Here is a 23,868-nt window from a genome sequence, read left to right as displayed (position 1 = left end):
GCAGCCTACGGACTCCATAACAGCAAGTTGTTTCAGACTAGGAATTGCTTCAGATTCATTGTTTCCTTTCTTTCAGCACAAAACAAGAAAGGATTGGATGCCCTCAGTCTCTTTTAGGACCCATATGTGAACTTTCCTATTAGAACTGTGTATTTGAGTGATCCAGGAATATTCATTGAAAAAAATCTTTCAAGCTACCTTTTCTGTGATCACAGAATCTTTGGGTTTTGACAAAACAAAGCCTCAAGGGAACAAGATAGGAGAGTCAATTAAAAGGAGAATTGTTTTCAAATAAACAAAAAGGAGAGAATTCACCACCCCAAAGTATTTTCATAATCAGTACAAAAAAATCCTAGTTGGTGGGAAAGGTGGGGAAAAATAACTGAGTGATATATTGTTGTTATTTTTATGTTTCCTTAATATAAATTCATTTTTTAAACTTACTACTTTTACTTTTTCTCAGTGTAAGTCTTTCCCTTCCATGCCAACCTCTTAGCAGTCCTTCTTTAACGACAGGCCAATCTGAAAAGGTTCATATATGCTCCAGATCCACTTCACAAGTGCAGGACTTCTTAGAAAACTTCATCCTTTAGAGCCTGGGGAATGCAGCTGGAAATCTCATGAAGGCATGGATTTCTTGTGGGATTTCTTTGGTGTTTCCCTTCGTCAGGCAAGTGACAGCAACGAACATTGCTCACTACAAGCTGTAGGGAAGCTGTTCCCAGTCCTGGCAGAACCAAAACAGGCAGGAATGACTGAAAATGAGAAAAGCAAGGAAAATAAAGCTTAGCTGGATTTCCATTGTTGTCGTACTTATGTTTGAATCTCTTTAATCTGCCCTAGGTCTTAAGTTAGCAATTTTTAAAATTGGATTAATTTTTTTTTTCCTTGCAGTTTTTATATGATTGTTTTCCTGATAATTTTTGAAAGAATAAATCAAGCTATCTTTATTAATAAAATTGCCCAGTCTCCTTACTGCTGAAATAAATAACATAATTCTGTGCCTTTGACCTGGGAAGTATTTGTGGAGCCAGTTCCCAAGACTTCAAAAAAGAAGACTAAAGATAATAAAAACATATGTCAACATCTTAGGCTTTCCTTCTACTGCTTCATTGCTACTTCAGTGATCAAAAGGAGAAAAGACATTATTAATGTTTAATCTAGCTAATACTCTCGTGGTATTCCAGTTTGACTTGGCTCCGTTTACTCCGCTTGCTTTGCCTGGGGTAGGCTGATTTTTGCCATGAATCTGTAGTCACAGAAAGAAAAATTATTTATTGGTTGTGATGGATAATAATAAAGTGACACCAAAACAGGATGAGGCAAAGAATTTCATTAAGCTGGACATGTTAGAAATAAAATGATGACTTGAGGAAAGAGGCTAAGCAAGAGTGAGCTGGCGCCCGGCTATAGAGCTTTGATTTTTATATTATTTCAAAAGCAGCTCCACTTTCAAAAAACACAAGCAGGGTTCAGCACAGCCATTGTTCTGGGAGGTATCTTCTAGTCCGGATTTGGATGCTTGTAGCTTATTTTGAAACACTGCTGCATTGTTTCTAATGGTGAGGTTATGATTGTTCTGGGCTAGGAAAATCTCTTGTGGTTATGAAGTTTTGAACTGAAGAAACAGAAAGCTTTCCCAATTGAATGCTATGAGGGATGGGCCCATGACGCCAAGGCTACCTCTGACCCCTGTGAAATCCAGGAAAGAGTGGTTCAGGATGCAATGCTGACGGTCACTTGTGCATAGTATAATTTTGGGTGAGATCACTGGTGCCTTGCCTCAGCAGGATTTTCAGGAGACTTTAGATGAGATTCATTGGAACCACAGTCCAAACTACCTTTCTGGACTGCCCATGTGTTCAGGTTAGTGAGACTGGCACCTCTGAAAGGCAATCCCACCCAGCTGGAGTAGGCACCTGGGCAGGGCAGGGATGAACTGCTTTCCAGAGGCTTTCTGTTTTACTGGCTGGAGATGAAGCCTAGATAACTGGCTTACTTAGGTAAGGACCAAAATGTATTTGCTTAATCTGCAGGTGTCTTGTGTATGTGCACCTGAATAACTTGCTTTTTTTGAAGAGGTGGATGTGGAAGTCAGTGTCTAAGATTTTTGAAAATCTAGTCACAAGAGAAAATTTCGCCATGAGGTGCCTGTGGTAGCAAACTGTTGATGGCCCCGTTGATGCTATGTGGGCATGGTGTGATGGCCAATCCAGGGAGAACTTGAGCTCTTCCCAACACCAGAACCAGCTCAGTCTTGGTCACAAATGGCAGCATCCTAGCACAGGGAAGTGTTCCTTTTCTCTGTGGAAATGGAAGATAGCAGAAATATATCCAACTTATTTAGATCTTCAAGACTGCAAATTTTTAGACATTGTGCCAGCTCTGTTCCTGGTCTTTGGTCTGCTTTTTCCCCTTGGTATTCATCTGTTATCACCTCCTCTTCCCTCCTTTCCCACTAACCTTCTCTGGAAGCATAGCCAAGGCCACCAGTTCTGATCCACAGTGGTGGTGAGCGCACAGCATCACAGGCTGCACTGAGAGAGACGGATACTCAGCACTGCTCAGGATTAGGCCCCTACCATGAAACAGCCTAACAGCTTTGGCATTTATTCTGCCATGTGAGATGATGCATCTGTCCTTAGCTGCTAGGCTGCAAAATACTTACAATGTTTTCATTAAGATGAAATGTATAGGGAGCACAGGGAGGGAGTGCCTGTGCTCTCACACTGGATTAGGCTAATAACCCTGTACACTGTTTAGGTATTTAGTGTGCTTGTGGTGCTTATGATATTAACTAGAAGTCCAGACAGCAAAGCCCCAAGATTACATTTTGCACTTTAGCTAAGTATTTCATCAGAAATGTTAATAATCTCTTGATTAAGCACTTTAACAACAGATTAAGTTTAACAATGGGGCTTTTGCAACCACAGTCCTATCATAACTACAGCTGCAAGACTTGTGGCTGGGGGAAAACATTTCTTATTAACCCTTGCAGCAAAACTATTTAGGAGTTCACCTATACTATTAACACGTTGTTCCAAAGTATTTTATTTTGAAACTATCTGAAATGACCATGGTATTTTAAATGTGCAGTGCCCAGAAGGCTGAGGAACTCGCTCTGCAACTGGGGTCCCATGTCTATTCATTAAGAACAGTAACTTTTATATATAGACAGATTTTTGTCTGAGGGAGTAGAAAGTGATGAGTACAGACACAGTAATCATCAGTTTATGTAGCACCTTGCAGTTCTGTAGGTTCTCAAAGAGGTGGAAAAGTCTACATCTCACTTGCCAGGCAAGAATCAGAGCTGCTTTCCCACTCAGAGAGGGGAGTAAGTCAGGAAAGGCTCAACTGTCACTGAGGGTCCTCAGCTCGGAGATATACTGCTGTGGGGAGGGGAGAAAATGCTGCTATAGGATGTGCGTTGATGTGTTTAACCTGAAACACCCACAAAATTCCACTCAGTACCAGTAAAGCTTCAGTGACAGCACTGTGTGCCATTGTGGGACATCTGGAAAAGAGCAGGGAGAATGACCTGAAGTCTACAAAAATGAGCTAGACGAAGGATTAAATCAATTAGTGTTGTTCAGCCTCAAGAAGAGAAGACTTGGGGAATGGGAAGAGGAAATAACCTGCTCTCCATGCCTGTGCTGGATAAGACATATAGTAGACCTGAATTACAGCAAGGAAGAGAGAGCTTAGAAGTTGGAGAACTTCTTCAAAACCATGGTAGTCATCTCTACGATGAAGTTAGCTGGCTCTCAGGTGTGAGTTGTTCCTGCCTTGAAGCAGAGGGTGGACTCAGTGAGTGCTCATGAGCAAGCCCTATGGCACTGAGCAGGCGCCCTGCTAGGTTGCTGTCTTTGTCCCCATGCTGCTCTCACCCCGTAGCCTTAAAAACCAGCACAGACTCCCAGACCACTCTAATGAAACCAAGCAGAAAAAGAAGTAGAAAGAAAAACAGATGCCTTAGAAAATTCCAGAAGTCACTGACACTTCTTATAGTGTTTAACAGGTGACAGACCTAGATGTCAGAGAAATTAGACATACTATGATTCTGTGATCCTTTTCCCAGAATGTGTCAATATTGTATTAAGAACCACTTCAGAATAAGGATAGAAAAAAGAGGTATTTTTAAAAAGGAAACAACCTTCAAGCTATTTCTTTTACAGAACAGAGGTTGCACATATGCCTCAGGATTCTTCCTAGAGCCATGTGGGGCTGAAAGAAATGACCTACTTTTTAGGAGGGCACAAGATTTTCTCCATGCTATCTGACCTCAATCCTCAATGACCTTTTGAACTTCTAGTTATGTGTCACATTTGGTGTACTCCTTGACATTCTTCTTTTTCCATATTTAAAAAAGTGGGGGGGAAGTAATGTTAGCTAATGCCCTTGTTATAATGATCAAGAGACAGACAAACTTCATTAATGGATGGGCATCAGATTCATTTGCTGTCAGCATGCATGAGAGAAAAGATTTAATATTTCAAACCTTTAAGCTCTACAAGAGAAGGTGTCATTAAAACATGGTTCACTGATCATGGAGTGCTTGGAGCTCTGTAGGAGGACTGTGGGTGTTTCAGACTATAGAGAATTGTCTGATACTATTAGTTTAAGCAGGCCAACACTTACTGTGACTTGAACTGTTAACGCTTCCTTTTCCCTTTGTTTCCCTGTTCTGTTCTCCCTCCAGCATTGTTAGTGACAAAACAGGAGACCAGAAGCTGTAACCTGCTCCCTGTCTCTGGGCATTAATCAGTTTAGGGTAATAAATTTAGAAATTTATCTGAAAATAAAGGAACCAACAAGAGCTATTGACATTAATTCCTTACCTAACTGCTGCTTTTGAGCTAACACCCAGCTTGGCTGCTGCTTGTTAAACAGCAGTGCAAAAAAAACCACGAGATGATAAAAAAGAAATCTTATTACGTGGACAGGTCTTCAGCAAGTGGTCGAGTGATTTAGTTGGAGTGTTGTGCTTTAATGTGGCTAAAAGGAAAATAATGAAGCCAAGCAGGGGGTCAAGAGCAACGCGAAACAGTGATTAAAGCTGTTTATATCTCTTTGTTGGCATGGATACAATCAAATAAGCTCATTAGACATTTTGAATTGCAGAAACATAGCTCAGAAAGCAGCCTGAAATAATATCTGCTATTGCACTTGTGCAGAGCTTCCCTCTGTGCTGTGCCAGCTAGTTTTAGCCTTCCAACAGGGGATACGTTCTTTTAAAGGAATAAATGAAGTGAATGCAGATACGTTAAAAGATTTTTAAGGAATTCGGAGTGAACATGAATCTGATGTTAAATAAAACACATGTCAGATGTTAAGATATTAGGGGAAAAATACTGAAGGTTACCTTTAGGAAAAGTTAGTTGTTTTTAAGTGGGGCCTTTTCAATGTAACCTGAAGAAATGAGATCTTCCCCAAGCATGCTCATGTGTGCTGAACTACTTACAACCCACTGGCAACCTTGCCCTTAAGGGGTGCTAAATTAAACAAAACTCAGTGCTAATGTAGTCACTGTCCAAAGGTTTGCAAAGTCTACCCCAGGACTGCTGAAATACAGAGGGAGGAAAGAGTGGTGTCCATGCGCTGCTTAGCTGAGCTTTGAAAGCAGAAGGCTTTTGTACTATATCCTTTAATTGCACTGTAAATTTTGTGCTCCTCTTAATTATGCTTCCTCCTCTGTCCTTTGTATGCTCTGTGTGTAGGATTGGATCTAATTTGTGACTGGTTTTGGAGAGCTGGTGAGACTTTTGCCAGCAGTGATGTAAATGAATAACTTTAAGCTATTGATTGTAAGGACCATAAAGCTCAAACAGTGCGTTCTTTTAATTCATACTAAGCCTCTCATGCATCCGAGCTCACTAAGAATTAGACTGGGGACATTGCTGCTTGTTTCCTTTGATGGTAGATGCAGGCCAACATGAATACCAAAGATGGTTGTAAACTGTGCAGTCATGCATCATGGCAAAAGATGCTTTGTGTTTGAAGAACAGCAAGGGGATGTAAGGATGAAATTCAGGTATGCTGGATTCTGATGAATGGGGCTATATCTAAGTCTGAGGAGAAACCAAGACACTTGGGTTTTCCACAGTGAAGTCTGGGACTGTCTGCAAGTTGTGCAGACTTCAGAAGTGTCCACAGCGCTTTGGGAAGGGGGACCTGAGCTCACTGCCTTTTGACAGATTTACCTGCTCTACTTTCATTTCCCAGAGCTGATCTGAAACACAGATTTGAAATGGTTGTGAAGAATGATGCTTACAAGGAATGCTGCATGGACTTCCTTTGACCACATCTAAGCTCCTATCCACCTAAGGAGAGCCACAATTTCAGGATCTGCAGGAGTGTATTAAAACTGATTTTGACTAATAGCTGCAAAGTGGTAAAAAGGAGGGACTTTATATATACACAGCTAAAAAGAGCAGCTGTATGCTGGCCATATGACTTAAATCAGTTCCCTACACCAGCAAGACCTAAGAACTGTACCTCCTAGTACAGGCTGCCAGGTTGCTATCCTGGGTCAGATTTTCCTCTTTTGTGGAAATCATACAAATGGTACAAAGCTAGCTTGAAATGCTGTATGGTCTTCTGCCTAACAAGTTTCCAGATTTTTTTAATTAATCTTTTATTAAAGATCTATCTTTTATTAAAGATCTATGTGATTGTTAGGCCTAGAAGGCAAATATGGAGATGATGGTAGCAACTGTGAGAGCACTTTCTCCTAAAGAATTTACGGAGACCAGAAACTTCTGCAGCTGTGGGTGCTCGAGCTCCAGCTGCCTTTCCATGACATAAGTGCAGATGAGACTTAACAAAAGACTCATTTAAAGATGTTGAACCTAATCAAGGCTCAAAAGCTCTCTATGCCTGTAGGCAACCCTGTGCATCTGAATTCCTTCATCACCTATTTGAGATTGGACAGTGTCACAGTGGCCGATAGCTATTCTTTCAGATGGGACAAGCATTCACAAAGGGACAATCTCCACCTCTGGCAAAAATGGGAGATTCATATGTTTCTTAGGCTTTGAGAAACTTTCCAAAGTTAATGCAGCCACTTCCAAGGAAAGCTTGGGACAGCCTGACTCAGTGGCAGGCTTTCTGCTGTGCAGAGCAGCCAAATCCCATATGTGGGGCTCTAAGCTGCAGCTGGGTCCTGGTTCATGTTCCCACACCTGTGCTCCATGCTGCACTTGTTCAAGGCTGATGCACTCTCGCTTTGCCTCCCTGCGTTTGGGCCATTTTCTGCTAACCAGCAAGGTCCAGCCAGCAGGGGAAAGGCTGTGGTGCCATGGCCGGGGAGGTGTTCACCTCCTGGGACCTGGTGCTCAGAGCACCCTGTGCCTGAAGCAGTCTGCAGGCTGGTTCACGTCAGGTGGCCAGACCTGCCGCATGTCCAGGAGAGCCGATTGCAGAGAGATCTGGAGAGCTGGAACTTTCCCAGGCGTGGGGTGAGGAGCCAGGGAGAGCTGTGGGGGGCCCAGAGCAGCTCCCTCTTTTCCTCCTTTCTGTGGGATATGAAGCCCTTTGGCAGCAGTAGTGTGGTATAGGTCTATCTCTGTCTGAGAAGCTGGATATGGAAAAACAGCAGTGCGGTATCTTACCCTCTTGTAACATGTGTGTAAGCTGGAGTTGTAAAGGTGGGTCTTTGGTAGGCACAAAATACATCCAGCTGAACAAGGAATGAAAAAGCCCGGTCTTGGTACAAGGAATGTGGGAGAACAGTGAAATGCCTTGGTTTGGCTGCCTCTGTAGATGGGTCTGCTGGTAATTACCGAGTAATTACTTCGTCCTGATGAAGCCAAAGAAATGCCACTTCGGTTGGGTTGAAGTCAGCGCTCCAGACCTGGCTCGGGGAAGGCAACGTGGTAGTGAAACTCCTGAAATGCACTGGCGACCCACTCTCGTGTCTTGCAGAGGCGTCACGCAGGCAGGAGCAGGGACAGACAACCCGAATGAACAAATGCGTAATACAGATAGAGACGTGGGCTGGGAAGGCCTTGGAAACCAAATCTAAGCCTGTGAGGTTTCCAATTAATTCAGAGACTTTCTTCAACTGATGTGGTAACTTGTTTCCCCACCATAACTCAGTTTGGATTTTCCTAAACTTGACAGTGTGGCTAATGTGGTCACAGCTTTTATACGCCACCGTAAGTGTACATATTTAATGCTTCAGCAATCAAATAGGAATCTGCCGATCGTGAGCATGGCAGTAAGCTGTGTTGCCGATGGCATGTGCTAGTGCGCTGAGCACAAACAAAGTGGCTGTGTCGGACACTGCAGAAATAAAAGGGACTGGGGGGAAAAATCGGAGGATTGTGGGACACGCAGGCTAAGCAGCGTATGGAAACTGCTGTACCAAGACAGCTTTGCTTTGATGTGTGCTCCTTGCATAATTACCATGTTAACTAGCTGACAGAAGAATGTTGAGGCAGAGAAATGGAATGACTCAAAAAATTTCATTGGTATCACTGGGAGAGCAACTGAACAATAGATGGGGTGGCCAGGGAGGCTGGAGGCACTGAATGCAGCCTGGAAAAGACCATACCCAGGAGGGACAGTCCAGCGACATGGGGTTGTCTCTGAGCAGAGGTGCCGGTGGTGGAGACGCTGCCTCTGCCCTGCTCAGTGATGGCCAGGCTGGGGTGTGAGTGTCTGCCACAAACCAGAGTCCACCCAGTCTCTTCATGAACATACTTAGAAAATCCTCCATCCAGGAGTCAGGGCTGCATGAGGGGTGAGGTGGGAAGCAACACAGCAGCGAATCACACTGCCCAGATCAGAGCTCCCTGGGGAGAGGGAAACCTCCCGTCAGAGCAAAGGGACTGTCACCCACCCTGTGGTGGCACCAGCCACAAAGTCAGGCAGCACTGCTGGAGCTGCAGACTGGTCCCATGGTCCTTCAGGGATGACAGCATCTCTGTCTTCATCAGCATCACAAGCTTTGCAGGCTCAGGTCAGGGGAAAGAAGGCAGTCAACGTGCTTATGGAGAGTTTTCAGCCAGCCTTGCTGCCCCCAGGAGCAAAGAGGTGCCCTGGAGCATTCCCTACCCTGGGATTGTGGGCAGGGCTGCCTCAGCAGTGCCATCACATTGCACAAGTCCCATCCCTGCAGTCAGCACCCTCCACCTTGGTGCACCCGCATCAGGACATTTCCTGCCTGCTTTGGTCTCCCCTGCAGCTGGGAATAAGTATCCCCTGGTTTTCGAACTAATACTTTGTGCCCATAGTTATTATTAGAAGTATATCTGATTCTTGCCAGAAATAAAAGTAATTACAAGCTTCAGGCTGGCACCTTTCTGTCTACCTCCTGCAAATATTTAAATCAGGATTTTGTTACCCAATGCTTTTGGTAATTACTTGTACAGTAGTATTTTTCCACTGCCCACACATAGCTGTAGATTGTGAAGACCAGAACTCCAAACCCAGCGCCCAGAGGGGCAGATCTGAGCAATACTCTTAATTCTCGTCTCAGTGCTGGGATTCTCTTGCAGATACTGTTTTGCTGCCTGTGCTACAAAGTGCTGGAAGGAGATATGTTGTATGTGGGACTGTTCTAGTTTTTTTCCTTTTGCACTACAACATTGGCATAGAGGACTCTGTCTTTTCAGGTTTTTTTGTTTTCCTGTACACACACACACACACACACACTTCTTTTTTAAATTGCTGTGAAAACAAGTTTCATATGACTTTTTCATCTGACAGCCTCTGGCTGAAAATGCTTTTGGCCAGGGATTAATGGATAAACAATCAGTGGCAGATATTTTTATATATGTATTTTTAACATAGCTTCCCAACTGTCTGCTTTGTTTTCTGATCTGTAACAGTCCACCTCCATCCTCCCAGGCCAGCAGTGATCCAATGAAAGGATCGATGGTAGCCTGATTCCTGCCTGTGGTGGTGCCTCCCCCAAATAAAGAGGCACTTCTGGAGGCTCTCCTCTGGTTCTGCTCCAGCACTCTCTGACCTGGAGGAAAAGGATCCCTTCGTATTTTTTAAAAAGTTCTTGTGCGCTGGTTCTTTGCTATTAAACACTTCATAGAGGCCAATTAGGCTGTGCTTTGTTTTGCTGTGCAAGGCCCACAATGAGTGTTAGCTCTCCCTGCCACTGATGATGATCTTTCATAACCCTGTGCTGCAGAATTTGCTTTCTAGGACATGTACACGGAGAGCAAAGGAGATGTGGCTGTTGTACAACCTCCTTGGCCAGCATGGACACTAGACTGGAGACCTGGGGCCCTTGCCTCATGTTTACCTACAGCAAAACTGCACCTTGTGTGAAAAATATGCAAAGTGCAACCTTGTTCCTATTTTGTGATCCAAAGTGCCATGGAGAAGTGGACCACCAAACATGACTTTGCCAGGAGCGTTAGACTCATCCCAGGTATATGAACATGACATGGTAGATGACAGCTCCACCTCCTAATCACCATACTTAGCTTGCTGACTCTTACATTGGAATACAGAGATTTTTCAAGTGCTAGACTTTATATGTCTCACTCCCCTGCCTCCCGAGGGAAATGCATTAAAAAAAAAAAATCACAGATCCCCAAGAAGATGTGACTAACATAGCTTGGCAGCAAAGCACTTCAAGAAATGAAAGCTCTGAGAAATCTTGCCAACTCTTGAGTTATTTCTAACTTGGTTTCCATCAGAGTGTGGAAAAGGTTTTGGCAAGGCAGCTCTCAACAGGAGCTGAATTCAACAGGCAGAGGCTGCCAGGCAGTGACAGTGGGTCACTTGGCACCTTCGGAGCAGAGCGCAAGTGTGGTACGTGGAGCCCAATGCCAACTACGGAGAGAGGAATGGGCTGTAGACGCAGTGCAAGAAAGGGCAGGTGGGACAGAATAACAGGACAAAGTTAACTAGATGTCCAGTCTTCCCAGGTGCCCACTAGTCTCTGCCATGTTTTTATGCAACTGGTCTTGGTCTCTCTTTCCAGGAAGCCACCAACAGCCTGCATAATATTGTATATAAAGTTTTGAAGGACTCCTGGGAAGGCAGGGGGAAGAGAAGGCTTTGGAAATCCTTAGAGGACTAGTGGAGCTGTCATGGTTAGTATATTTGTTCAAACAGTTTTATATTTGCTTAAGAAAACCTGTTTTTCCTCCAAATGGCCACAAAAGGAACTATTAACGATAAAAGTCCAAGGAAGCTGTGCAACTTCTAAATGCTTTCCTAATAATCCCTAATGGGCAGCGTGCACTTTCCAGGCTCTAGTTAACCCCACCAGGATAGGAAATGCAATAAAATTATAATTTTAAGTCTTGTAGTTCATTAAAGTAGGTTTGTTTCAGGGTGCAATTGAGACCCCAAAATGAGACACTTCAAAGCACAGAAGCTGGAAAAGCTGCTGGGGAAACAAACACACATTATATCATCTAATAGTGACACTTTCCCACACTGAGTCAATTTATTCTTCCTCCTGATGTCCTTGCTCTGAAACTCACAGGTCTTATATTTGTCTCCTCATATAGTATGCAGGCTGTAATTAACAATTTAGGTATGGTTGAAGCATTATTTAAAACAGAACAGCTTTTTGTGAAAGGAGCCTGAAAGCAGTGTCTGCTGGCTGGGTATATTGATCTTATTTTACTCTGTCTCACATCAAGGCTCTGTTATCTTTGATTAATGCTGCAGCTCTCATGTGCATGGGTCTGTTCACTCTGCTGAGCATGGGCAGCTGACAGAGCTTCGCTTCGACAGCGTGGTTAACTTTTCACTTCAGTTTGGATCCTCATCTGAGCCTGCCCCGTGCTGCCCGAGCCTGCTCAGGGACATTGGGCTCTGCCACGACTCTGGGTCCTGCTGGCGTCGCGTGACCTCATCCCTCCTGCAGAGAGGCTCCTCTGGTGCTCCTCTTTCTGCTTACTGCCCAAAGCGCATTGACTGGCAGGACAACTCATCCAAAGAGCGAGCTTGGAGCAGCTACTAAAAACACCCAAGAAAACCCTACCCCACATTTGCAAATGCTGTGCTGGCACTTGTGCAGCCAGGGAACAGCAATGGGCCTGTCCCACTGTCCCAGCCTGCGAGTGCTGGTCCCTGGTGAACGAGGAGACATGGCCGCTGGCAGCCTTGGCACATGACCCGCCATTAAGCAATTTCTTCTCTGCAGCAGAACAAGTGACCTATATGAACAGGCAAAATGGACTGACCAGTCTTGAATTTCAGCTATCAGCTGACTGCAGTGAACTGCTTGCAAGGGATACAGCGGCCAAGAATTACTCATGGAAATAATTCCACAATCAGCTTTGAATAAGCAATAACTATAGGAAAACTGTAAGCTGTTCAAACAACTCAGAAAAAGGGCCTTATGACATGCTATCAACTCAGCTTCTGCCCAAGGCTTCATTTCATGCCTTAATTACTGTAATCTCCAGCTCTGTGGCCTCAATGGCTCCAAACATGCGAAAAGAAAGGGACAGCCTCATGCTGCTGCTTTCTGAAGTGCTCTTTTGCTCCCATCTAACTACCACTGTTCTCTTAAGCTTTGTCTATGTTGCAAACCACACGTGTGTGCCACTGATGCACCTGGGTTTGAACTCATCAGCTTGCACAACGGGGCCAAACTAACTGCAGGAGCATTTCCCTGGGATGGCAGCTGAGTTCAGTGTTTCATGCTGTCCTCTGCGTTGCTGCAGTTTATTGCACAAGCAGTATGTGAGCTTGCCAATGTAAAGGCAGCTTAGCTGTCTTCAGAAACAGTAGCCACTTCTCTGGATAGTGGTGCAGATGTCAACTGCAGATGGAGCAAAGCAAACTTCATGTCTGCACCCGTAAGGCTATCTACCACCTTGCCCTATGCTGTCTTTCAGCCCCCGTTTCCTATCCTGAAATCCACCCCGACTCTTGCACCAGCATTACCTTGGTTTCTCCTTGTACTGTTCTCATGCATGGTCCTCTATGCTCCTGCCCACCCTGGTGATCTTTCAGACATCCCCTGGCAAAACCACGAAGTACCTCTCCCTCACCTGCTTCAAATCCTCCTTCTACACTGACATTTGAGGGGAAAATCCCATACTGGTAGGCTGGCGAGGACACCTTCCTCCTAGAGCTAAGCAAGGCTACGTGATCCAGCTGTCGCATGTCACCGCATTCCCCTTAACATCCCACCACAGAGCTGCCCCCTACATGGGGAGAGGGCTGTGTTACCCCAATAGCTTTGCTATTTTCTTGGGAAACCCTGTGGGAAATACCCCAGTGGTCTTCTGGGATGGTGCGTTTCTTTTATACTACTGTTTATCTTGGTCTGTACCTCAGGGTGTATTTAGACTAGGTTAAAAGTTGTTTTAACTTGTATGGGGAAAAACCCTATTTGGGCCAGCTTTTGGGAAAAGCTAACCCTGAAGTTACCTCACACCAGCAGTAAAACAGTTAGAGGCTGACTGAAAACTGAAGTATTCTTGTTAAGAGTGTCTAAATTCATTTGCCAGACCTGTACACCATCAGACGTTGGAGTATCCTGAGATTTAGCTTCGAGTGCCCCCTTTCCCCTCTTAAATGTCATATAATCTATACAAGACAAGAGGTACTATTATGAGGGTGGTTTGACCTGCCGCATTAAAACACAGATCGTAGCTGAGGAATTTCTGTATGAAGCCTATAACCTCTGGCTGAACTGGAGTCTGCCTTTCAGAAAGGAATCCAGGCTTTTGCTGAAAGACCCCCCAGCCCACACAGTCCACATCCGCTGTAGGTACACTGTTGAAATACTCAGCTGTACTCTTTCTGTGTTTGTGTGTTTCAAAACAAAAGCCACCAAAGATACTTTTGGCCAGATTCCTGTGGGGGACTTCAGTATACAAAGTGCCAGTTACATGCTTAAGACCTGCTGGTGCTTCCAGAGCAGCAATCCATTGCTTCCTAAACTTGTCAATGTTTATGGTTTTAGTGGTAGAGAAGGTCCACATAGATAAGCCCTCATATCATAGGCAACAGGCTGGTCAGAGTCATGTCCAAGCCCTGGTAGATCTGTGCACCATGTATTTCCCTGCCCATCTTGTCTCTGGAGTTGCTTGAAACACACATGATCATACAGAAACACGGAGACCTCACTTCTTCCTTCCTGCTGTCCGGTAGTGTACTAGTGTGTGGGAGGCCAGGTTGAAGCTCCTCTCCTACTTCACCTGGAACAGAGGTTTGAGTTGTGATCTCTTAGAGATGCCCTAACCACAGGATTTTCAGAGATGCTCCCATAACTTTTCCTGGTTAAGCATTCATGGGCCAGAAAGTATTAGGAATTCCCCTAATATTCAATTACTTCATACAAAGTACAGCTGGTTAACTGGGAGAGAATGAGTTGCATATTGCAGAATACTATATCACCGCAGTGAACCTAACCCTACTCTCAACCTGAATTTGAACCAAATTCCAGCTACTTTCTTTCATCATATTTCTGATGTCCACATTAAAGAGCAATTAACTGCTTACTTTTAACCTCATGTAAGTACCTGACCTGCAGTTCTCTGGTTGCTTTAATCTGACAAATGCAAGTCAGAGCTCCCTGTCCTCCAGACCTGGTGGTTGGTCTGTGGTGCCTCAGCACCGGTGTAGTAGGTCTTGCAGTGAACTGATCTGAACACAGCAAAAAGATTGTTCCTCAGCCAGATTGGTTCTCCGCTCACTCAACGCAGCTGTACAAAGAGCAGAGGTGAGGGGAATACCCAGAGGAGTGGGGAGGAGAGCGGAGTGAAGGTCTGGGCTGACCCTTCCAGTGGCAGTGAAGATCCCTCTAGAGTGACAGCAGACTTGTGTTCCTCAGTGGACCTGTCTGAGAGATCCCGCAAACTCCCATGAACTCTCCGGTGGCTGAAATCCAGGCCAAATTAACTGAAATGGAAGAACTCTGCAACTCCTAGCCAGAGCTGGGCAAGTTTTTGGCAGGGCTAGGCCCAAATTTCTTTGGTGCATGGCAGTGCTGAAGGACATGCTTCCAGTACAGCTAAGGAGAAATCTTAGCCTCTGCTTTAACTGGATTAACATGCACATCACAGCTCATCATGGGAATTGGGCTGCCCATGAGTTGCACTACCTCTGGCTTCTTAAATCCGTTTCTGGAAAGGGGAGGAATAATCCTTCATTCTTCTTTTGAGGACAGCTAGAAATATTCTGAGGTGCTAAAGGAATATAACCAAAACATGAGACACTTCTTTTTACTCCTGTGGCTATTACAAGGAGCAGAACTGCTGCAAGGACATTTTGTGAAGGATTTTCATTGGTCTTTTCTGCTGCTTTTCAGTGCTAGATCGACTCGGACTTGCCCTGCAGTATACTGAATTGGCCTGGTACACCTGGTAAAGCTGGACACCTACTGCTTTATTTCTTTCTTCTCTGCTCTCCCACCTGTCTTCTGTCAATACCACAGACCTTTGGAAGATGTTTCTGAAAAGGTCCTATCTGTGGGTATGGGGGTTTGGGGATGGGTAGAAAGAGGCTTCCTGCTACTAAATTCAGATTTGGTGAAACCTTAGGTTTTCTACAGTTTTTCCCATCTTCCCAAAATCTTTCCAGTGGGAACAGCAATAACCTCTGTGGAACAGGGAAGGATATACTGCCTGCCAGTTAAGATGGACCATGTCACATGATTCACATCCATGAAAAGAGAGGAATAGCTCCTTCAGGAGTCTTTACAGGCTATGGCAGAGAGGAGTATTTGTTGCTATTGTAGGGTTATGCTGCTCCAGTGCTCTGAAGGGCTCTAGGTAAACTCTTAGTGGGCCTGTGGCATAAGTCCTCCTTCCCTGCAGTCCAAATCCATGCTGTAAATCTGTAGAGACAAGAGGATGTGGTTAAAGTTTCAGGGGATTGATCTAATATCTTGCTGCAAACAAAAGGCGTGCTCACACTGTTGCCGCCAGTTGTGAGAGCCCTCTGGCTCTGGCTTGTCTGACAGCCTGGTGAGCTGATGCGATGGGCCATCTGCTAGAAAACTATCTCAGCAGAAGGATCGATTAGTTTTCTGCTAGGCTAATGAGCTGAACTGGTCCTGCCATGACCTGGAGAGTGCTGCAGAGGGTGCAAAGGGAGCAGGAGGAGTAGATGCAGGAGGAGGAGTGGTGGTGGGAGAGGGCTCAGCTGTGCTGTCGCTGGGGGTAGCCAGACATGGGGGTTGTGCAGCTGCCAAAGTCCATGGAGGAGCCTTGATTCTTGAATTTTGCAAAGGGATGGTATGTGCTGGAATAACTTACTGGCTGCAAGAAACAAACATAGTCCCCTCTCCAAGTTTTATTTTTCCAATTTATCACTGAAGCTCTGTTGGAAACGACAGCCACACAAGTGTACCCAGGTCACAAAGAGGAAATTCTTGAGCAACGTAACCAGCTGGGCTCATGAAGGTGCTTTGCAAACCCAGGTCATGTAATAAAGCTGAGAATGTGTGGCCCAGTAACTTCAATAGGAATTAGTTTTCTTTTGGAATATTCTGGGAAAGGATAATTCTAATTTATGTCCAGTTGGTTACATTTCTTCTTTTAGAATCATCTTTTTAGGTGTCTGCACATCATTCAGATTCCTACATTAAGAAATTAATTCCTTGATATTTTTTTAACTCTACCCAAGTGAGATGAACTTTTCTGTTAGTCACCCCTCACCCCCAAATCAATTCATCTTCTTGATAAAATCAGCAAACCAATTACATCCAGTGCCAGCAATATCTGAACTTTATTAGGTCACCCAAAGTAGTGGATAATAAAGTCAGAGAGCTGCGCTTAGCTGAGACCACATGCTGAGTTTCACTCCAGAGTAAGTCTCTGCAGTGGAGCTATAAATCCGTGGACATAGCATAGAAGTGCTAATGGACCCTCAGTTTCAGTGCCACTACCAGGCAATAATATCTGTAATAGCAGCTAACAAAGATACAACCAACCAAGCTCTTCAGGGTTCAGCAACTGCTCCCAGGGTTGGAGCAGAGCTCATTTATTTTCTTCTCTTCATTCCACTAGAGCAGCTCCAAGCCGTGACAGCACATGGGGATAATTGAAGCAAAAGTGCTCAACCCTGACTGCCCAATCTTCTCATAAAACAATCCCAGGATTGTTCTGGGGACCGTTGGCACAACAAACCTTGCACTGCAAATTTTGCTCTGTAATTAGCAAGCAGTTGCTGTCATGCCTGTCATATGGGTTTATGTGATGAAGTGAATAGAACAACAATTGACTGTCTTCCCTTGCAACCAAGGAGAAGAAACTGCTTTGAGTGAAGCTGACAATTATGTAAAAGGAACTAAATGAATTTGGCTTACGGTTCACACTTACCCCTCACAGATGGAAGGCAGGACCTCTGAGGCCCGTTTCTGAGTCCTTGTCCCTTTGTACCTGGCTAGTTGCTGGCTAAGTGCCTAATGAGGCTCAGAGGAAACAAAACCAGTACTGAAGGCTTTTTATTGTCTTTCTTTTCTTTATAGAGCAGGGAATTACCATGTGGTTTGCATCCAAGTTCAAAATCTGATCTTATCACCCAAAGTTGATGACGGACACAACTGTGCTTTCACAAAACCAGAAAGACTAGTGATACCATGAGTTGGACAACAAAGATAGGTAGAAAACTGAAAAAGCTTTGGAAATTTGAGGTACTCCATTTACACATATGCCTTCCCAAGCTATCTATACGCAAGGCAGTTGTGTTAGGTGTTTCCCACCCACCCACTGATTATAGTGGTGGAAGCAGCAATGTAGAGGGGAGTCCAGGTATCTGCTAACATTTTACCATTAAGTCATTTCTAATCTTGTCTAGAGCAAGCCTCATGAGGAATATAGAAACTCTGTCTCTCTGTGGGCAGTAACAGCTGGAGCTGCTGCTGGAATTGATAGAAAGACAGGCTTAGAGAATAGGAAGTCTTAGAGGTTAATACATGCTGATCCTGATCTCATTGCAGTAGGAAAGCACTTAAGACCAGGGATGAACAAACTGGGCTACTTTTTGCATTCAGAGTGGGAATTCTTTTTTTGCTCTGAAATGCACAGGATGTTGCTGAGGAAACGGTGTCCCAGTACAATATGACATGTGAGAGCACGGTCTGGGTTGGACTGCAAGCAGAAAGATGTTTTACTACGCTCATGGCCCATAGAATTGCCTGAAGACCAAAGAGCTCCTGTCACCTATACCCAGGCAGCTCCTCTGAGCATCCCAGACTTACCTGGGATAGGTAAAGCACTGTTGCCCAGGGACCTCAGTGAATCCTGACATGCTGGAAACTGCCTGAGTGAAGTGATTAAATTGGTAAAGGCACAGTTTGGAATGTGTAAAAGGAATGAGCTGGAGATGTGGGTTGAAGCACGGAGATGCAAAAGCTGCCTTTTCTTTGCTGCCACCCGAGCCTGCCCTTTTGAATAGCCCTGGCCGGGGAGGATGCTTGAATGAGGCATCAAACTGCTTCACTGCTCACGTCTCTCTGGTGCAGGAGAGGTGTACAGAAAATCCAGGCCCCTGTGTATGGCATCCCAGCTCTCGCTGCACGTTGGCTCTCCTTCCCCAGCACTCCTTGTGGTAAACACTTCCCTTTCTCAGGGTCTTCCTGACTTCTGAGTTGCCTGCTGCTTTATCTGGTTACAGCAGTATCCTTCTCCTTTGGGAAGCCTTGTCTAGTTTATGATTAAAAAGTCACTCAATTTGTCACCAGATAGTGAATATCTGGGTGAGGATAGCACTGAACCCTACCAGTGCTAACTTTATGTTTTCCTCCTTTTGCATTCATTGGGGAGCTGCTATGAAGACCCTCAGATCCTACCTGTGTGTCTAATGGACTGGCAGGGTTATAAGCATATTCAACAAAATAAGGACCTCACATATCTGTGGACATGTAATCTTGGCCTCTTCTTACACACTCTCCTTCCTGTGTGTCTCTGTGGACTTATGCTCTAAAACTAACCAAAACAGATCCACCCTCTGAACACACCAAACCTGCAAGATAAGTCTTCGAAATTCCTGTTTATAAAAACCTGGTGAAATTCAGGCGCTAATTTGTGGGCAAAATCCCAGTGCTTTCAGTGCACAATTCAGTTGTCTCCATTCCAGCTGTATCTGTCTCTTTCAAAGTGACACGACCTTTTTCTAACTGTAAAATTAGCTCATTATAAGTTGCAGTTTTCAAAACCAGTTGTAGATCTTGGAGATGAAACTGTGTCAAATACTGAAGGGTTTGGCTTTTTTAAACTGTAAGTGTTTGAAAGGGAGAGAGAAGAGAGGATTGTTCTTGAGAAATATTTTCATGTAGTGCAAAAAAACAGCTGGCAGGCACAGGCAACTCTGTTCTGCGACTTTCAAGAAGCTTTTACTAGAAACTTTCATAAAAGGAAAACCCAAGAGGACCTGGGGAAGGGGGGCTATAAATGGTGTTTGTCTGTTCTGCTAGTGATAGCTAATACACATCAGCTCCCCTGAGGTACCAATACAGTGAAGACAAGACACATGAGTTTTGTCACGTAGTAAATTCACTGAGAGGTTTAGGGCTGACCCATCAAATTTATCTCGTGATAAAATGGAAGTGCTTTTATTCTCCCTGTTTACTTCGACTTTGTTAACGGGCGTTAGCTACTCCGAGGCAAAAAAGCAGTTTTAGCACTAAAGTCAAGCCAGAGGGTCCCGCTAAATTCGCTGGAGAATAGAATGTGACACACTGTTTACTTTCTCTTCCAAATGCATTATTTATATGAATGTTGTAGCAATTATGTGATTATACAGAAGTTAATGCACAACAATAAACCAAAGGATCATCAAAGAAATGCTAATGGCAGGGAATGTTTTTTGTTTAAATTGTAGATTCACATTTCTTTTTCCCTTTTCCTTGAGGGCTACAAGAAGAGAAGATTTGCAAACCTAATAGAAGATTCTGCAAATGTCAAATCTTTGAGTATAGGAAAGGAAATGAAAGCCATGTTCCCGTCTCTCTGTCTCTCTCCCACCTCCCGTGAAATACGAACAGCTTCAGAAGATTGACTCATTTGTTTCACCTTTTTGTTTTGGCCTAAATGGTTATGTGAAACATAACAAGAGTGACTACATGGCTCTGGGGCAAGGGCCAATGGCCCAGGGCCCAGGTGGCTTTCTCCTTAATCCTGCCAGGGAGGGTGAAGGGCTTGAGGAGGACTAGACAGATCCTGCAGGTCAACACCTGGTTGCACAGATGGTGTTGGCAACAGGGATTTGGGTTTTACAGCCATGGGACTCTGAGAATCGAGGACTGCTAGGAAGAGATGAGATCCACCTGACCAAGGAGGGCAAAACATCTTTGCCAACAGGCTGGTCAACCTGGAGAGGAGAGATTCAAACCAGGAACAACAGAAAAGGGAGGTGACAACTCACAAAGAAGTGGTAAAGTGGCAGACCAGGATGGTAAGCAAAGGGCACAGGCTGGAGTGGACACAAGAGACCTCAAAGCCAACAAACAAGACAGAGATGAGCCCACCCCTAACATATGCACACAGATAAGGAAGAGGAGTCCAGGAGAGATGGTTGATTTGCAAGGGTCATCTCCTCCAAACTCAAGAACGGTCAATCCTGATGTGCAGAAAAATCAAACAAAGGCAGAAGGAGGCCTGTGTGGATGAACAAGGCACTCCTGACAAAACTCAAGCAGAAAAAGGAAGCACACAAGAAATGGAAATAGAGTCAGGTGACCCGGAAGGGATATGGAGACATAGTCTGACTGTGCAGGGATGGTATTAGGAAAGGCCATTCAGGAGTCCTCAACAGGCTAGAGAAATGGGCTCATGGGAACCTGGGTCAGGGCAATCGAAAACATGGATGCAGGCTAGGCAATGAGTGGATTGAGAGCAGCCCTGTGGAGAAGGACTTGGGGGTATTGGTGGATGAAAAACTGAATATGAGCTGGCAATGTGCACTTACAGCCCAGAAAGCCAATCGCATCCTGGGCTGCATAGAGAAGTGTGGCCAGCAGGTCAAAGGAGGCGATTCTCCCCCTCTACTCTGCTGTTGTGAAACCCCACCTGGAGTACTGCATTCAGCTCTGGGGTCCGCAGCATAAGAAAGACATGCACCTGCCTGAGAGGGTCCAGAGGAGGGCCACAAAAATGATCAGGGGGCTGGAGCACCTCCCCTGTGAGGACAAGCTGAGAGAGTTGGGGTTGTTTAGCCTAGAGAAGAGAAGGCTCTGTGGAGACCTTATAGCAGCCTTCCAGTACTTAAAGGCTGCCTACAGGAAAGATGGGGAGGAACTCTTTATCAGGTAGTGCAGTGATAGGACGAGTGGTAATGTTTTTAAACTGAAAGAGGGTAGATTTAGATTAGATATTAGGAAGAAAGTCTTTACTGTGGGGGTGGTGAGGCACTGGAACAGGTTGCCCAGAGAAGCTGTGGATGCCCCCTCCCTGGAAGTGTTCGAGGCCAGGTTGGATGGGGCTTTGAGCAGCCTGATCTAGTGAAAGGTGTCCCTGCCCACTGCAGGAGGGTTGGAACTAGATGATCTTTAAGGTCCCTTCCAACCCAAACCATTCTATGATTCTATGAACCTCATGAAGTTTAACAAAGGGAACTGTCAAGTCCTTTGTCTGGGCAGGAATAACCCTATGTACCAGGGCATGATCGTGGCCAACCAGCTCAAAATCAGCTCTGTAGAAGAGGCCCTGGGAGTTCTGGTGGACACCAAGTTGAACATGAACCACCAAACTGCCTTTGCAGCAAAGGCGGCTAACAGTATTCTGGGCTGCATTAGGACACGCATCAGTAGCAGGTCAGGGGATGTTATTCTTCCCCCCTCCCCAGCCCTGGTGAGACACATCTGGAGTACTATGTCCAGTTCTGGATTCTCCCGTACAAGACAGATATGGACATACTGGAGAGAGTCCAGTGAAGGCCCATGAAGATGATTAAGGGACTGGAGCATTTGACATATGAGGAAGAGGCTGAGAGAGCTGGGCCTGTTCAGCCTGGAGATGAGAAGGCTCAGGGTGATCTTACTCATGTATATAAATACCTGATGGAAGGGAATGAAGAAGATGGAGCCCTGCTATTTCCAGTGGTGCCCAGTGACAGCACAAGAGGCCACTTACAAAAGAAAAACTCTTTCACTGTAGGGGTGGTTTTAGGAATAATAGAATTTGATGTAGCACAAATTTACTAGATGCTTTTAGCTATGCTCCACAGTGTAGTGGTACAAAACCTTTCTGTTGGTGCTCAATAGAACATAATTTTCAGAAGTTTTAATTCACTCTAAGCTAGGACTTGAGACAGTGCAAGCTGGCATTGTCAGAGCTGCATTCTGAATTCATGAAGGTTTATTTGATCTGCTGAAAATTATTAAAGCTATGCAATGTTCTCACAATAAAAGATCTTTTTTAACTTCAGCATTGAATATGTGTTTTATTAAAGGAAAGTATGAATTATTACTTGAAAAGTTCCAAAACTTTAAAATTTCCTTCAAAGGGCTTGCCAGTCTGAAAAAAAACCCTGAAGGACTAAATAATTGTTGTGCAAGAAAATCTTCTTCTCAACAAAAAGCAATGTTTGTGAAGTGCTAAAGGAAGCAATGGCACAATGGTAAATCACTGCCCAAATAGAAAGAGTCCAATCATGTATCTCTAGCTCTTAAAAGCAGGTGCAAATACCTTCACTTTTACTTGCTTAAGCTGGCCAATAACCCTATGGCCTACTCAGTTGTCAAATGAGATTTGTAAATCTCTTTGAAATTTTAGACAATGTTTATTTAAAATAAAAATTTCAGGTTAGACAGACATGACCTGATACTTCTCCTTTAATCATTCTATTGGCATATTATTTACAGTTATGCTATACAAACTTCTGCGTTCAGAAACCTGTCAAAGTGAATTGGGTTCACCTTGGTGCAAATTAGTTAGGATGTCTTTCTTTTCTTCCCTCCTAGGTCCCCTTCAAATATTGTATTTGCTGCTCTTTTCCCATTGAACAGTAATACATTAAGGATTTACAGTTCCCAGTCTGACCAGTAGTTCCACATTCGGAGCACTAAGAAGAAATTCTTTGCTTCAAGAGAGTTAAAGTAAAATGGTGGGCAGGGGAAAGGGCTGTGACAGGAAAGCTTCTTGTACTCCCAGGGCTTTGCAGGAGCTTTCATGGAGCATGTGTTACGAGGAACCCTCCGCCTGGTCTCGGTTATGCCTTAGCAAGTACAGCCTCAACCTGCTCAGCTTCCTCAAGACTCACAGGAGGCAGCACTAGTACAAAGCTTTCCCTGCAATGTTTTCCACTCCCTCTGCCTGCAAAGGTAGTGGTGCAGGACTGGGGCCCTTACAAGTTGTATTGTCTGCTTCAGCATCAAGGTTCAAGGTGAAGAAACAGAGCACAGCTGTCCCCCTGACTGTGCCAACTCAAATGCAAGTTGAATTACTCCCTTGCTTCTAAGCCTTGATAATGCTGGCGAAGGTGTGAAATCTGAAGCCATGGATTTTCAGATTAGTGGGCACAAAAGTTATGGTGTGAACAAGCTGATGGAGAAAACTTCTTGCACCAGTAGAAATATTCTCCATTAAAAGAACATGAATTGGGTAGTTTGTGGCCAAGCCTTTGCTGCATGTATGTCTTAGAATGAGAAATGTAATAAAGCAAGCCATGCAGACCTTTATTAGCGTAAGTCCTGTGTGGTGGTCCTTTAGCTGAAGTACTACGCTATGCAGCATCCAGGAAAGCCAGCTTTGCACCCCAAACCTTTCCACGCATTGTCGGTGCCTGCCTGATTACGTGTTGCATTGCGGTGCTGAGCACAGGCACGGTGGGAGATAAAGTAAGAGCTTTTTGAAAGTCAGTGGGAGCCTGACTGCCTTGAAATCAATGACAAGGGTTTCAGTCTGGAAATGTGCTGCTGCTTAGCGGGAGGTGGGAATGATGGTGGTGGCTTTGAGAGCGTGGTTCTGTTCCAGCCCCTTTGCCCTG

The sequence above is a fragment of the Aptenodytes forsteri genome, unplaced genomic scaffold (genome assembly GCF_000699145.1).
Source record: "Aptenodytes forsteri isolate BGI_AS27 unplaced genomic scaffold, ASM69914v1 Scaffold336, whole genome shotgun sequence".
NCBI lineage: Eukaryota > Metazoa > Chordata > Aves > Sphenisciformes > Spheniscidae > Aptenodytes > Aptenodytes forsteri.
The sequence above is the reverse complement of the archived record's forward strand: the minus strand, read 5'-3'. Positions refer to the sequence as shown.